We start from the raw sequence: 14,325 nt of genomic DNA, 5'->3' as shown, positions 1-14,325 counted from the left end.
AGAGAGACAAGTCTTGAACAAATAGATCATGTAATCCGATGTGAGATCGACATGTGGCTCGGAAATCAACAGAGGTCTCATTTGGTTCGGTCTTGATCTAAATAGATCTAGAACACCCATAGCTTTGAAGCAATCGAGAAATTGGTCAAGCTCTGCCTTCACGGACAGCACAGAGTAGTGAGTGGCCACTGATCGTATAATAGCCTCTCGATCGTTGAAGTGGACCAATGAGCTTGGCATAGAGACACCAATTGATAGAGACACCAATTGAAAAACGAAACCCCATCTTGTCACTATCCAGAAGCTCTCTCACTTCGTCCACAGTTGCACAATTCTGCAGCTATAATAATTATAAAGTGCAATGACTCAACATCATTAAAGTTCAGAATTTAAATAACCCCACAACCACTAATTACATAAGCTGCTCAGATTTAGGCAATGACACATTAACATTCCTAATTAATGCTCACGGCCAAATTTGATAGGTGCATTGCATAATTATAACAATGAAATGGAAGCGTAAACTTTGAACATCCCATAACAGATGAAGTCAGCCACAGCAGGAGAGAAGAAATGTGGGGCTGGTCCTCCATGTACAAGAGACCTCCATGTACAAGAGACATAGCTATCATTTTCCCAAGTTGAAAGAAAGAGTTCTTCTGGAACTCGACGATGTTCTTCCGTGGCGTTCGACAATCATAAGGCCCACACAACAGCTTGTTTTCTTCGGATAAATTCTTTACAAGGAGATGGAAGAACTCTCGAAGAGGCCCTCCATCGTCAACTGCAGGCTCTCCAACAAACGTCACTTTTAAGTATTTCATTGCATCGAACAGAAGGTGTTTGCGACGAACAACAATTCGTTGACAATTGACTGATAGTAGCCGGTCTACTGGCAGATTCTTAACATATAGCTCATTCAATAATACAGACAGCTCTTGTTCTCCACTGAAATTAACAAAGTACAGTCATGTGATGGTAATAAAAATGTTTGGCAACTCACCCTTCATCAACCGGGGTCAAAGGAGAAAAGGGTGGTGGTGATGGATTAGGACATGAGACTCTGACATTGCCGATGCTGTTCAGAGAGCAAAAATATTGGCACGTGGGAGAATTGAGAAACTGGGAATGGCAGATCTGTTGATTGAACATAAGCAGTGGGAGGATCAGGCAGATGTGATTGATGATATTGACGTCGTCTTTGGTGACTCTGAGGACAGCTCCGATGATGAATTGGAAAAACGGTCTGAATCCAGCTTAATTCAAGAAATGTGTCTGGATACTGACTCCAGCCATGTTAGGGAAGATGTAGAAAATTTGTCTAAGAACCAACTGATAACTTCAGATTTGAAAGATAAGCTAGATACCCTTCATAGACATCTCACTAAAACCACTAAAACCTCAACTTCTAACACCATCTCAACATACGGACCAATACAAGCACCTGAATTTCCAGACATGTGTTCAGAACCCCCACGAAAAAACCTGCACTGCTTTCTCGAAAACCGTTCGTAGAAGTGCACCCTGGTGTATATATCATTGTTCCAAGAAGGTGAAAGGGTGTCTTCTGATCGGTTGTTTAGAGTACGGACCAACCAACCTTTCTCTTTAAGCAGTACAATTGTAACTAAGTCACCAGTAACAAACAGCCAATTGCCAACTACCTCCAATGTTATGCACGTAGGGGATGTTTGTGTGTTCATGGCTGGTGAGCATAAGTGGTCTATTGGAAAGATATTGCAGTTTGCCCTAAACCATAAGAAAAAAAAGATTCAGCAATACAAGGGGTCGACAGGGGTCGACAGCAGAGATATCACCAAGCGTTGGTGTGTTGTGTTCATGGTTTGAGGTGTAAAAAGATTCAACCAGATTGTTTAAGTTGTTTGACAATCCTGCTATCACACACACATACGTACCAACCACAACGTATGTTTGCACTCTTATTGATGAAGCAGTCAGCACAATTCAACAAGCACCAAGCACTCTGCTTCAATTCAGTCCTGAGCACCACAAACTAGTTCTGACCAAAGAATGTGAATGTTTTATAAACAGTTCGACAGTAACCATCGACACAAGCACAAATTCTGATATTACTATCATTTCAGACTCAAGTGATTCATCCGAGTCAACTATCTGGAAGAAAATTGATCATTTTCATCTCTACTACCAAGACCACAGTACCACAGTATTCTGCAAAGCCGTAATGCCTGGTTGAACGACAATCATGTAAATTGTGCCCAATACTTGCAATTCACTCATCTGCATGGCCTACGGTGCTCTGTGTTACAACAGTCGCAATATATCAGTCTTCTCTCACAGGAGTCTCTACAAATTTTGCACGTTTCTAGCAACCATTGGATAGCTCTGTCTACACTTCAGTGCAGTACCACACATTTGATTCCCACTGCATGTGTATACGACTCGTTGTATAGGGGAATAAGCATGGACACTCAAACACTTTTGGCCAAGTTTCTAGCAAATGGAACAAGAGACTCAGAGCAACAACTTTCCGTCGCTTCCGTCGCTGTAGCAAATGTGGCACAACAATCAGGCGCTTCAGACTGTGGATTGTTTGCTATCGCTTTCATTACGCATTTAGCACATGGCCTAAACCCCTGCTACTGCAATTTCAAACAAAATGCAATGAGAGAGCATTCTTGAAATGCATTGACCAAGCAACCATGACACCCTTTACCCTTTCCGACTAACTCACAAAGAACAGCCAGATTAGCGATAACAAAGGAAATAGTGGAGATTCAATTGTATTGCTATTGTAGACTGCCTGATAATGGCTCAAAAATGGTTGAGTGTGAGAGCAGCGGGTGTAAACTGGGAGGCTGGTTTCACTTCAAGTGTGTCAATGCTTTCGAAGTGAAGAAAAACAATAAATGGATCTGTAACAATTGTAGAGGAGTATAATTTTTATGTATATTTACAATTCACAATGCAATGCATTTTCATTTCACAATGCCCCCTATATATACTTTAAATTCATAATAATTATACATAATAATTTATATATATAATTATAAAGCTATACCTATACTATATAGCTATAGACTTATAATTATAGATTCACTATAGCTATAGTGAAACCCAAATAACTAGCTAGCTAGCTATAGATCCACTGCACGTCATGCAGGAGAATTTGGAAGAGCTGGAATTTATAAGAAGGACAGCTGGTAGAAGAACAGTATAAACCTGGAACAACATGAACAATGTGTTGCATATAGACTTTATAGAGCTGTTATGGGCCCCTGCAGTCCTTGAAATATTCTGAAATATTTCGAAATCTTCTGAAATCTTCTAAAATCTTCTGAAATCTCTAAAATCATTGAAATCTTCCAAAATCTTCTGAAATCTCTAAAATCTTCAAAATCTCTGAAATCCGTAAAATCTTGTAAAATCTCCCGAATCTCGAGATTTTAAAATCCTGTACACAAATTTTCATAGTGTCGGACCCCTCGATTCCATTTGCTGGTCGACTGTCTAGCAAAGAAAGATGCATAACTTGGAAACAGTGACAGTTTTCTTTATTAAACTTCTTAGCAAAGTAGTCTACTGTAGGTACTGTGTCAGGATCTCCTGGTTTCCAACGAAACAGTCAACCAGCCAAGGGCCAGAGCAAGGGATCACTTCAGAGGTAAGCTTTGTGTGCGTATATAGCAAGCATTATGTAGCAAGCATTATGTAGCTAGTATAAGCTTTCATAAGCCTTTGAGCTGATTTAATATGCTTATGCACTTGCCTAGATAGCTTATGAGTGTGTAAAGTATACTTGTGTAGTAGCTGAGTTAGTTTAGAGCCTGTTTTTAGAGTGTAGTGTACAGTGTTTGATATTCAATTTATTTGTTTCAATGTGGCAAAGAAATGTGGCAAAGAAACATGCACCCCTTAGTAACAGTAACAGTTCTCTTCAAGCTACTTCTATCTGAACAGTCTAAGAGTCAACCAGCCAAGGACAGAGCGTGGCTGAGCGAGAGATTATTTTAGAAGTAAGCTTTGTGTGCGTATGATTATTAGCTAGCTGATAATACTATACGCTGACCTACGTAGCTTGTAAAGTATACTTGCTCCAGCAGTGTGTTGAAGCCCGAGTTTAAAATACAGAAGCCTATATATGTACGCTCAGCAGTGTTGCAATGTAAAGGGGTTATCATGATTTGCTTAGCTATCTGTTGGTCTCATCCACAATGTATTCTGTTATCAGCTGTGAGAATGCTGGACATCGGAAAGTTTGGGCCAACAGATTGGTTGAGATGATGGTGCGTGTTCGTGTGTGTGTGTGTGTGTATCTTTATGTGCGCGGTATCTTTATGTGCGTGTTCGTGTGTGTGTGTGTGTGGTGTGCTGGTGTGTGTGTGTGTGTGTGTGTGTGCACTTGTGTGTGTATCTTTATGTGCGCGGTATCTTTATGTATCTTTATGTGCGCGTGCGTGTGTGTGTCGGTATATGTGTTCCCACGCGATATGTGTTCCCACGCGAGTGTATGTGTGCCCGCGCGGGTGTACGTGTGTGTGTGCACGCCACACGTGCACACACGCGCGCTTGTGTGTATTTGTATTTGTGTCTGTGGTGTGTGTATTAGTGTGCACATGTGCACATGTGTGTGTATTCACTATTGGTGCCCACGTGTGTGTGCGTGTGTGTGTGTGTGTGTGCGTGTGTGTGTGTGCGTGCCCGCCCGTGCTGTGTGTGCGTGTGTGTGTGTGTGTGTGCGTGTGTGTGTGTGCGTGCCTGCCCGTGCTGTGTGTGCCTGTGGCATGATACTTTATACCGTGCTAACAATTTACATTATCAGCCTAGGCTTGTGTGAAGTTTCTGCTTGCTTCCCAGGTTACAATTCAATTAGGCTCACTACTCAATCAGGCTCACTCAGGCTCACTACTCATTACGCTCACTGTGTACATGTACAGAGGTTGATTGCATAATAATGTTCTGACCTTTTCAATTTCTTCCCAACATAATAGGCTTGCTGGTTGTGTTATGCTGGTTGTGTTATGCTCGCCTGTGATATGCATTGTAACTTGTGCCCAAAGTTGAATCTTTTTATGAACTCCCATTTTGTTGTAGGATCACCATTGCAAGCCTATACATCTAAGGTTGCACGATTCATAATTTTTTGTCACCCTTGTATGAGATGTACCCTTGTATGAGATGTACTGTACTTTTGTGTATGGCTGTTCTCAGTATACTTCTTTAGTTAGTGCTGTGTTACGTGTATCTACCCAATTTTTAGTGTGCTGTCTGTTATAGCAATTCAATTATAATTATGTGGCTGAAAATTATGATTATGTGGCTGAATGTTATTATTTAATTTATTTAATTTAGTGTGTGTATTGATTGCATGATAATCTTAGGCACCACCCCAAAGGTCACATTTAAAATTCAATTCTTAATGGCTGGCTTGTTGGCTGGTGTTGTCAGGTTCTGTACTTGTGTGTAAGAACCATTGATTCTAGAGGTGGTCTGCTTGGTTGGTAATACTCTTTCTTCCTCATGCAGCTTTCTTCCTCATGCAGGTCTGTGAAACACTGCTATCGGTCTGAGAAACACTGCTATCGGTCTGAGAAGTCCTTACTACTATCCAATCCCCTGTGTACAGAGGCCTCTTTGTTATTGTTGAGATTGATATTGAATTTATATTGAATTTATATAAATACAAATTTCACAAGAAATTTTAAGCAAATTTTGATTGCTAACCTATGGTGATCGGACGGTATGGGTTCTGTTGACCGTGCGGTTGACGCAAATATGCGTCATCCGCGGTTAACAGCTTATTCCTTTATGACCAAATTTGCGTCAACCGCGGGGAATCGGTTAAGGGCCTAAACAATAATTATTGGATCCAGCAGCAAGTACCTTTGACACGTGACTTCACTTCCAATGAATAACGTTATTAACCGATTAGCCGCGGTTGACGCAAATTTGCGTCATTAAGGAATAAGCTGTTAGCCGCGGATGACGCATATTTGCGTCAACCGCACATTACTCTACTCTTATTTAATTTGTGGTAAGCTACAACCTCTCAAGTGAATTAAGGACTGGGTCCTTCAATTATTGCTGATTCAGCTAAAACGAAGCTCCGCCCACGCTTTTTACCAGCAATTGTGCATAAAAATGCAACTCAAACTGCTTAAATCTTTAGCTCTAATTCCGGAGTCCTAAACGCTCCTTGAAGCACTTACTTTTTAGTGTAGTAGTTAGTTCTAAGGCTACTACACACAGTAATATTCGGAAGGAGCCGTCTGCACTACGTAGAGTAAGTTATTAGCTTTTACATGTAAAAAATTATGTTTTATAGAATATCTCACCTTTAGTTGAAGGAACAGCTCCTTCCGAATATTACTGTGTGTACTAGCCTTAGAACTAGCTACTACACTAAAAAGTAAGTGCTTCAAGGAGCGTTTAGGACTCCGGAATTAGAGCTAAAGATTTAAGCAGTTTGAGATCCATTTTTATGCACAATTGCTGGTAAAAAGCGCGGGCGGAGCTTGTTTTAGCTGAATCAGCAATAATTAAAGGACCCAGTCCTTAATTCACCTGAGCTTCTAGCCTCCTTCTCAAGGCCTAAACAATTAGGCCTGCTACTGACTGATTGCGCATGCGCAAAATTATTGGATACTATTCCCGTAATGTTTCCTATTAAACTGAATTTTTACCCGAATTATATCCTGAATAACATATACAGACAAAGAATACTCTTCATAAAGTCAGACACAGAGCTATATAGCTAGCTAGCTAGAGACAGAGCTGTATTGGTTACAGCAGCAATTTCTTTCTGATAGAGTCGACTTTCACGAAGGTTAGTGTCAGATGGGCGTGGCCTATCCATAATGGCTATTGTCAGCCTTCCCCTCCGTTCAGAGGATTGTTATCCACACTGTTGCAGGCTGTGAGTCCTTTGTTAACATAGTAGGCTAAGGGTGGCTATTAGAATGCTATCACACGGGCTACAATCACACTTCTATCCACTTCCGTTCGTTGTGACGTCATTGTTTTACTGAGCAAAATACAATGGTATCCGAATTACCCACTTTCTGGGTAATAGGTGGCGCATGCGCAAACAGTCGATACCAGGCCCTCTCTTAGCGGCCTGGAATCGAGGCTACTGAGCTTCCTGAGCTCCACATCTTTGCAAGGCTTCTCTCGAAGGTCAACAGAAGCCATACCAAGTCCCATCGCCATAGGTCACCAATCAAAAATTTGCTTAAAATTTCGTGTGAAATTTGTATTTATATAAATTCAATATCAATCTCAAAAGTGAACATACATTATAATAAATACAATTACACTTAATTCTATGGTACAACAATAACAAAGAGGCCTCTGTACACAGGGGATGAGGTATCCTGGGTATCTTGGATAGTAGTGACAGTGAGTAGGACTTCTCAGACCCATAAGATGGTGGTGGTTCCATGGCAGATAGCAGTGACGATTGTTTCACAGACCTGCATGAGGAAGAAAGAGTATTACCAACCAAGCAGATCACCTCTAGAATCAAAGGTTCTTACACACAAGTAGCACAGAACCTAAGAAACACTAGCCAACAAGCCAGCCATAAAGAATTGAATTTTAAATGTCACCTTTGGGGTGGTGCCTAAAAGATCAAAAGATTATCATGCAATCAATACACACACTAAATTGAATAATAACATTCAGCCACATAATTATAATTGAATTGCTATAACAGACAGCAGACTAAAAATTGGGTAGATACATGTAACACAGCACTAACTCACAAGCCAACAAACCTAAAGAAGTATACTGAGAACAGCCATACACAAAGTACAGTACATCTCATACAAGGGTGACAAAAAATAATTATGAATCATGCAACCTTAGACATAATTATGTATAGGCTCCCACAAGCAAACTTACATGCAATGGCACTCATAGGCACATATAAAGCAATTGTGATCCTACAACAAACTGGGAGTTCATAAAAAGATTCAACTTTGGGCACAGAAGAATTACAATGCATATCACAGGCAAACACACAAGCCAACAAGCCAACTAATGACAAATTATGACCTAATCCTAGCTGGGGGGCATAACACAACCAACAAGCCTATTATGTTGGGAATAAAATGTCCTTACACAAGTAAACAGTACACTCATAAGCCCAACAAGCCTTTGCTTTCCCCTGAAAAGGTCAGAACATTATTATGCAATCAACCACCATACATGTACACAGTGAGCCTAATGAGTAGTGAGCCTAATTGAGTAGTAGCCTAATTGAATTGTAATCTTGGAAGCAAGCAGAAACTTCACACAAAGCCTAGGCATAAGAATTAACTTTTGGCAGCACTGATAATATGTAAATTGTTAGCACATATAAAGTATCATGCCACAGGCACACACATGCACGCACACACGGCACGGGCGGGCACGCACACACACACACACATGCACGCACACACGCGGGCATCAATAGTGAATACACATGCAGCTATTAACAGAATACATTGTGGATGAGACCAACAGATAGCTAAGCATAACACCTTTACATTGCAACACTGCTGAACTGCTGAGCGTACATATAATTATAGGCTTCTGTATTTTAAACTCGGGCTTCAACACACTGCTGGAGCAAGTATACTTTACAAGCTACGTAGGTAAGCGTATAGTATAATCATACGCACACAAAGCTTACCTCTAAAGTAATCTCTCGCTCTGTCCTTGGCTGGTTGACTCTTCGACTGTTCAGATAGAACTACAAGGTAGCTTGAAGAGAACTGTTACTGTTACTAAGGGGTGCATCTTTCTTTGCCACACTGAAACAAATAAATTAAATATCAAACACTGTAGACTACACTCTAAAAACAGGCTCTAAACTAACTCAGCTTCTACACAAGTATACTTTACACACTCATAAGCTATCTAGGCAAGTGCATAAGCATATTAAATCAGCTCAGAGGCTTCTGAAGGCTTATACTAGCTACATAATGCTTGCTATATACGCACACAAAGCTTACCTCTGAAGTGATCCCTTGCTCTGGCCCTTGGCTGGTTGACTGTTTGGTTGGAAACCAGGAGATCCTGACACAGTAACTACTGTAGACTACTTTGCTAAGAAGTTGAATAAAGAAAACTGTCACTGTTTCCAAGTTATGCATCTTTCTTTGCTAGAGGAGAATGCTGAAAAAGAGAAAATAATTTGAATATCAAACGTTGTAGACTACACTCTAAAAACAGGCTCTAAACTCACGAAGCTACTCTTCCAGTATATTTCACACACTCAGAGGCTATCTAGGTAGGTGGACAAGCATATTACATCAGCTCAAAAGGCTTCTAAAGGCTGAACTAGGAAAATTATGATCGCTATACACACACAGAGCTTACTTGTGAAATGATCCTTCGCTGGGGCCTTGGCTGGTATACTCCTCCGTTCAAAACTTAGAGATCCTGGCAGAGTAGCTATTCTAGACTAGTTTGCAACAAAGTTGCCTGCAGAAAACTGCTACTGCTTCTTAGCTACGCATCTTTCTTTGCTAGGGGCTGATAATGAAAGTAATTTAAAATTAATTAGATTTTGGTTCCGCGGTGGGCGGTACTATGTATGAAACCATAACCGCGGCTAATCGGTTAACACTACATTAAATGTTGGTAATGCATGTTGTCGGTGCATGGAGTTCCATAATAATATTGTATGGTTACAGTAAGGAGGGTACTTGGACACTGTGGACGCGTGTGCCAAGGCACCTAAGTGAAAGCAACACCTAATTACTCTACCAATGGCGAGGTAAATATTTTTTGAGTTATCGTATTTGAAACAAGCGGACTTTATCAGATGCTCGCCAAGCCAACGCTTGTCTGTCAGTTTAGTGCTGTAACACTTGTTATCTCTAACCCACAATAGTACGAAAAATTGTTGACTGCTCAAAATTAATGTGTCCAGAACCGAACATCGTTACTCGAGAAGTTGCATGTATAGGTTAATTATTGTGTACATATAGTCTCAACATAGTTGAAGTAGCTCGTCGGATTGCAGGGGGACCAAGAAAGACCAGAGCTTTGTTTGTTAAATATAAATCCCCATTAGGAAAAAGTACAAAAATCCACTTGTACTACTGTACAGTATTTTAAATATCGTTGAACATTTTCAGGTGGGTACCTTATGTTTACATGTATTATGTTTACTATTGAGGATATCAATAAAAATGCGGATGTCGCAATTATGATTTTTATTTGTGTTTATTTGCAGTGTCGTGACACGTTATCACCAGCTACTCACATACATACTTGGATCAAGTACTTATGTTGTACTACCTACTGGAATATGTAGTACAAGTGAACGACTAGTGAAGAAGTGCTGTGCATGGACCATTCAGCAAAGATCCAACGAGCTCATTGTACAGTGAGATTGATGATGCTGAGCAACCGTCACACATTGGGTTGATGATCTGACAGAGTAAGTATGTAATAGTTTTTACATGGCAACATTATTAACTTTTTTACACAATAAAGTGCCCCACTTGACAACCCTGATGGTAGTAGTGTTGTAGTACAGATTTTGTTTGATATAATAATGACAAATCCTATCACTGGAAGTTGCTCACTGTAGCTGACCTGGAGCTGAACTCCATTGTACATGCTACCTACCTTGAGCCTTATTTTTTTGTTATTTTTACTCTTTTTGGTTACTAAGAAAAAACCACCTGGAATGTATTCCCCCCCCCTTCAGTGTTTAACATGGGCTTCTGAGTGCATGAGTGCAAGAGAAAAAGAAAATTTAGGGGTCAAAGGTCGCGTCCTGGGCTGAATTCCAGAAGCGACTAATGCGGTAATTAAAGCTCGTTTAAACGGTGAACTTTTCCTTTTATATCAATAATAATCGTGCAATAATAATCGTCGTGCAAGAGTCCACGAAGTGACTTGAACATTGGGGCAAAGGTGCTCTCAATGCAGTGGTATTTCTTTGGAAAGAAACTCAGTCTACGTGTTGTCTGCTTGTCTGCACTTGTCCGTGTTGTCTTGCTCACCAGCTTGGTTTTCGATTGATTCGACTTAGCAACAACATCACACTCGATATACACGCACTACCGGTATCAAGATGATGCTAGGTTGTCACACAACATGCGCTTGTATGACGCATCAATAGACAAGTTATGCACTTTATATACCATAATACCGCTATAATACCGCTATAAATATTATTATAACTGCATCATGCAAACCTCAACTATTTCTTGAGCTGTTTTATACGCTCCCCAAACACTGGCAATAATTACGTCTTTCAGCAATCTGCCAAATGCAGCTTCACAAAAAGCACACTTGAATTATCCTGATCCTAGGCCTGCTGTATCATAAATAGTAAATGGTGCCTGAAGTAAGCTTACCTTTAAAGTATTATTATTTTGTTGTTGCGGATCTCTCGTTGTTCTCGGTCCTTGTTAAACACTCTTGCCATCATGGTTTTTGTGTGTACTTGTTACTACAGAATCCTGGCGGAGTATGAGTTGTAATTGAGGATGCATGGTTTTATTTTGAGAGCACCAAAGCTATAGCTGTACATCTAACACACTTTTCAAAGTGTCTGCGCAGTTTAACTCACAATACAACACGCATGGCGGCTTCAAACAGTACTTGAAAAACAAGTCGTATGTGAAGGAACTACTGTGATTGAGAAGAGTGCTGATGGTTTGGTGTGAATGGCCAAGATCCATCTGTAACAAATCTGTGCTTAATTCTGACTACTCCTATCATGTAAAAATCTCAATGATGTGCCTGGCACCACTACTTTTCAGTTGGGTTTTGGGTAGTCGAAGAAAGCGTTTACTTTAGGCTTTGTGGTGTGATGCTAAGTGGATTGTATTTTCGACAAAGCCCAACTGTTCCTGCAAAGAAGGTGATGTGTGCAGCCACAGCAATTGCTAAATCATCTGCAGGTGCCAAATTCGAGGAGCTGTTTAACAAGAGGATGTGTTAAGTGAGAATATGCACAGCAATAATTATTATTATCTATTATAGTAGTACAATTACAGTGTTATTACACTGAGTGGAGTACAACTGATTCACAGTCGATTCATTTGATCGCAATGTAGCTTTCCTCGAGGCACCGGTTGATTCAATTATTGCATCATGGATGGAGTAGTAAATAAATTTCAAAGAAGCTGGCCAACAAGTGGTGGTCATTCTAGACCTTCAATTATTGCTGAATCTGCAAATTAATTATAAGACCCGCCCACACCTTCGCCATGATTTCTGCCCACGCATCAACATACCACTCCCTACGCAGTACTACTCCCTACCCAGAAGTATCTTGACACCATATACACAATAATTTTTTTTTTATTTTTTTTTTTTTTTTTTTTATATTATTATTTTGAGTAACTATATAAGTGTTCTCAATATTCTCACAGATCAGTTGTCTGTGAGGCACACGCCATTTCCCCCAGGAAATGTTTTCTTCACCTACACACAGGTTTACGACTTAAATGGTGGCTCATGATGATGTCCACTGCTGTATACCAGCTTACCGCTCAGCGCTCACTTTTCTTTCAGCAGTACTGTACAACTACGCTTGTACAGTATAGTGTTCTTGTATAGTTATACCAAGAACACAGCAAGGCTGGAACATCTCCCATCCATGAAAAATGTTTGATCGTGTCCCTGGGACATTTCTGTTATTTCTCCATAATGAGCATAGCCATTAGAATAATTATGTGGGTGGGTGTGCGCACGCGTGTGACACTCATTAGAGTAATAATGTGGGTGGGTGTACGCACGCCGTTATCTGGTGTGGCGTGTGTGACGCCGTGTGTTGTATGTGTGTTGTATGTGTGTGGGGCCGGGGTGTGCACGCCGCGCGTGTGTGTGTGCGGGGTGTGTGCACGTGTGTGTGTGTTGTGTGTGTGTATGTGTGGCGTGAACACCGTGTTTGTGTTTGTGTGTGGGGGTGTGTGTGTGTGTGGGGGGGTGTGCATGCCGTGTGTGTGTGCATGCCGTGTGTGTGTGTGTGGGAGGGAGTGTGCACGCTGTGTGTGTGTGGGGTGTGTGTGTGTTGTGTGGGGGTGTGCACGCCGTGGTGTGTGTGTGTGTTTTGCTGTGTGTATGTTGGGCATGCCGTGTGTGTGTGTGGGGGGGATGTGGCGAGGGGGTGTGCCGTGTGTGGGGCCGTGTGTGTGTGTATGGAGGGGGGTGTGCACAGTGTTTGTGTGTGTTGTGTGGGGGTGTGCACGTCGCGTGGTATGTGGGGGGTTGCATGCCGTGCGTGTGTGGAAGGGGTGTGCACGCCGTGTCTGTGTGTTGTGTGTGTGGTGGGTTGGGGCCGTGTTTGTGTGTGTTGTGTGTGTGTTGTGTGTGGGGGTGGGGGGTGTGCACACCTGTGTGGGGTGTGTGTTGTGTGGGGGCGTGAGGGGTCGTGTGTGTGTGGGGGTTGTGCATGCCGTGTGTGTGTGGTGTGTGTGTGTGTGTATGTGTGTGCACGCCGTGAGTGTGCGTGTGTGTGTGGGGAAGGGCCGTGTGGTGTTCGCGTGCCGTGTGCAAGCCATGTGCGTGGGAGGGGTGTGAACGATGTGTGTGTGTGTGGTGTGTTGTGTGTGTGTGTGTTGTGTGTGTGTGTGTGGTGTGGTGTGTGGTGTGTACAAGCCGTGTGTGTGTGTTGTGTGCACGCCGATGTGTGTGTGTGTCTGTGTGTGTGGTGTGGTGTGTGGTGTGTGCAAGCCGTGTGTGTGTGGTGTGTGCACGCCGATGTGTGCGTGTGTGTATGTGTGTGCAGCCCCTGCACGCGTGAGGTATATGTGTGTGTGTGCACGCCGTGTTTGTGTGTGTGTGTGTGTGTGTGGGGGGGTGTACGTCGTGTGTGTGGTGTGTGTGAGGAGGGGGTGTGCAGTGTGTGTTGTGTGTGCTGTGTGCTGTGTGTGTGTGTGGTGGCTGTGCACGCCGTGTTTGTGTGGGTGTGTGTGTGGGACGCGTGTGTGTGTGTGAGGGGGTGTGCACGCCGTGTGTGTGTGTGTGTGATGTGCACGCCGTGTGTGTGTGTGGGGTGTGTGTGTGTGGAGGGGGTGTGCACGCCGTGTTAAGTTTGTGTGTGGTGTGTGTGTGTGTGTGGTGTGTGTGGGGAGGGGGTGTGCATGCTGGTGTGTGCCGTGTGGTGTGTGCACGTGTGTGTGTGGAGGGGGTGTGCATGCGTGTGTGTGTGCGTGGAGGGGGTGTGCACGCCGTGTGCTTGTGTGTGGTGTGTGCAAACCGTGTGTGTGTGGTATACACGCCGTGTTTGTGTGTGTGTGGTGGCTGTGCACGCCGTGTTTGTGTGGGTGTGTGTGTGGGGGGTGTACACGCGAGTGCACGTGTGTGTGTGTGTGAGGAGGTGTGCAGGTG

General features: G+C 42.5%; 3 long non-coding RNA genes across 8 annotated transcripts in view; 2 read left to right on the top strand and 1 right to left on the bottom strand.

The window, feature by feature from the left end:
• Positions 1 to 2,976: 2,976 nt before the first annotated feature.
• LOC135348349 (uncharacterized) lies at positions 2,977 to 5,706 on the top strand. The gene is made up of 3 exons (XR_010398730.1): positions 2,977 to 3,995; positions 4,211 to 4,265; positions 5,523 to 5,706. It is a non-coding gene; the product is annotated as an uncharacterized LOC135348349 (long non-coding RNA).
• Positions 5,707 to 6,651: 945 nt separating this feature from the next.
• LOC135348330 (uncharacterized) lies at positions 6,652 to 9,543 on the bottom strand. Of its 5 annotated transcripts, XR_010398712.1 has the most exons (5): positions 9,346 to 9,540; positions 9,212 to 9,252; positions 8,979 to 9,141; positions 8,657 to 8,777; positions 6,652 to 7,451 (listed from the first exon to the last, which is right to left on the bottom strand). It is a non-coding gene; the product is annotated as an uncharacterized LOC135348330 (long non-coding RNA). The 5 variants fall into 5 exon arrangements; XR_010398710.1 differs by having other exon boundaries at positions 8,979 to 9,252; positions 9,346 to 9,543; XR_010398711.1 differs by lacking the exon at positions 9,212 to 9,252 and having other exon boundaries at positions 9,346 to 9,535.
• A 67-nt stretch (positions 9,544 to 9,610) lies between these two features.
• Positions 9,611 to 14,325, top strand: part of LOC135348334 (uncharacterized) — a 32,103-nt gene continuing 27,388 nt past the window's right edge. Inside the window, exons 1-3 of one of the 2 annotated variants that reach the window (XR_010398717.1) lie at positions 9,611 to 9,745; positions 10,208 to 10,414; positions 10,688 to 12,895. This is a non-coding gene — a long non-coding RNA (uncharacterized LOC135348334). Of the gene's footprint in view, positions 9,746 to 10,207; positions 10,415 to 10,687; positions 12,896 to 14,325 lie in introns of those variants that run through there. The other variant, XR_010398715.1, reaches the window with a different exon arrangement.

Source organism: Halichondria panicea, chromosome 15 (assembly GCF_963675165.1).
Source record: "Halichondria panicea chromosome 15, odHalPani1.1, whole genome shotgun sequence".
In the NCBI taxonomy this organism is placed as follows: Eukaryota; Metazoa; Porifera; class Demospongiae; order Suberitida; family Halichondriidae; genus Halichondria; species Halichondria panicea.
This window is presented reverse-complemented; position numbering and strand designations above follow the sequence as displayed.